Source organism: Carlito syrichta, unplaced genomic scaffold (genome assembly GCF_000164805.1).
Source record: "Carlito syrichta isolate Samal-C Ts95f unplaced genomic scaffold, Tarsius_syrichta-2.0.1 Scaffold315816, whole genome shotgun sequence".
Taxonomy (NCBI): Eukaryota; Metazoa; Chordata; class Mammalia; order Primates; family Tarsiidae; genus Carlito; species Carlito syrichta.
The window spans coordinates 406,205-408,588 of record NW_007259912.1 but is presented as its reverse complement, the minus strand read 5'-3'; positions in this window follow the sequence as shown (position 1 = coordinate 408,588).

Sequence of the window (2,384 nt, the reverse complement as noted above, 5' to 3'; positions counted from 1 at the left end):
TACCACTACTGGAAATGCTATATCTATAATTGCTTATTTTCGGTCTTTCCCAGAAAAACATACACTGTCCTAAAGGACTGTCATTCTTGTCAATCCTCTAATTTGTCAGTGCCTTGGCCCTTGTTTGTTGACACATAAAAAGTACTCTCTCTGGAGTTTTGAAAATTTTGCTGTTAACTTAATCTTGAAATAAAATAGTCTAATATGAAAAAGTTCTAGGGCAACCCCTCGGGTCCCCTCCCACTGTGGGAGAGTTTCTGCATTCTCAAAAAAAAAAAAAAAAAGTTCTACCCTTTGCATTGATTCAACACATACACTAAATAACCACATTATTAATTGTTAACTTAGTTATCAATTATTTAATGCTAATAAATTTCACCCAATATGCTGTTAAACCCATATAAATATGAGAATATGCTAAAGTGTTGGGGTGTACACCACATACATATAAGTCAGACACAGTTGTCCTCAAAAATACTATGTAAAGCAGAAAACACATCAGAAAGAAAAACACATAGAGATAATGATCTAGAATGTTCCAAAGAAACAAATGATTTCTAACTCGGCAAAGAGTAGTAGCAGAAATCTGTGTTGCATAGCTGACAATTAGACTGGGCCTTGATATAATTTGAATGCAAAATAAGATTTAGAAGAAAAAGCAATCCCAACACTTGCTGATGATAAGGTTCTAGACTTCATTTGCCCTATAACTTGAATTGATGATTTTTAAAAACTATTTGATTCTTAGTTTCCTCAAATAAACAATGAAGAGTTTTATACATAGTAAATGAAGAAAATGTAGAGAAAGCATGTAACCTACTGCCAGGAACAGAATAAGTCTTCAGTTATTGTTATAATAATACTGTCAATATAGACGGAATGAACAGCATGACTGATATAACAAGAATATTGTTGATATAACAACTGACATAGCAAGAATAACAGGGATTTTTGTTAATATATCTTTATGTTTTAAAGAAGCAGTTATCACATCAATAATAAGAAAAAGTAACACAGTCATTATACAAAATAGGCACAATGATTTCTATTTTGGAAAGGCTGTTTTGTCACTGCTCATCACAAGACTTCTAATTAATACAGGTAGAGTTGACAGATTTAGAAAATAAAAATACAAAATGCTTAGTTCAACATGAATTTCGGATCAATCATGAATAATTTTTAGTATGAATATGTTCTGAATATTTAATGGGACATGTTTATATTTTTAAAATATATATATTTTTTATTTTACCTGAAATTCAAATTCAACTGGGCTACCTGTATTTTATCTGGCAACCCTTATACAGTCCCTGCTTTTATTTAACTGAAGCTATAATATGCTGATAAGTAGGCTCACACACACGTGTGCACATGCACAAGCACACACAGACACAAAGGTCTGATAACTAGTGTTTGCCAATCTGCTATACTGAGCTGGTAAGCGCTAGCTCTGATGTATCACTGGGTTATAACAGAAAAATTCAAAAAATAAAGTTACCTTTATAATATTCAGAAGTGACATTTCTTAATTAATTTTTAATAGTATAAATCTCACAGTATCTTGGAGTCATGTTTGTACATTTTTTATTTATTATCTTGATGTTTATATTTTTGAATTTTGTTTCTTTAATTTTCTACATTTGTTGTTCTGTATTTCAAATTCTCTGTATCTCAAATTCTTTATCATTTGATGGCAAAATTTCAATGTTTTTGTTCACTAATTAGTTCATGTATAATTCAGTTGCTTAACATTTCATTAAACATTCTATGACAAGTACATTTTTAGAAATTAAAACCTCACAGGATAGTTCCTATTCATGAAACAGGGCTGGTAACTAATTCATTTATTTATTTTAGACCATTTTTTGAGTGGTGAGTATGTGCCAGCTATAGATAACAAGACACATCTGACAATATAATGATAGCTTCTATTGAATTCAGTCATGGAAAAACCAGGTCATATAATAGGAGATACATATCTGTGTTGTTTTGACCGCTCACCATCTCTAATATTCTGTGCAGACCATTCAAAGGAACCTCAGTTGACAGCCTACACAACCATGAAAATAGAAGAGCCTAAGGGGGCTGATTTAACTCCATGGAAAAGATACTTCTCTCTTCAGCTCACAAAACCAAATCACCATAATGATTTCAAATAATCTGTGACTACAGTTTAGGTGTAGCCTGTGGTAGAATGTGTGTCTACAAGCATAAAAAATGTGACCTTGGTTGGTTCCATTGTAGACGATGGGATTAAAAAGTGTCTTCAACAAAATTTGTAATTATAACGTATTAAGAGTATCAAGGCTTCCAAGCTAAAATCTGTTATTTTATATACTCCAATTTATAGGACCATTTGGAATGATTAGAGGAGTGATTCTTAA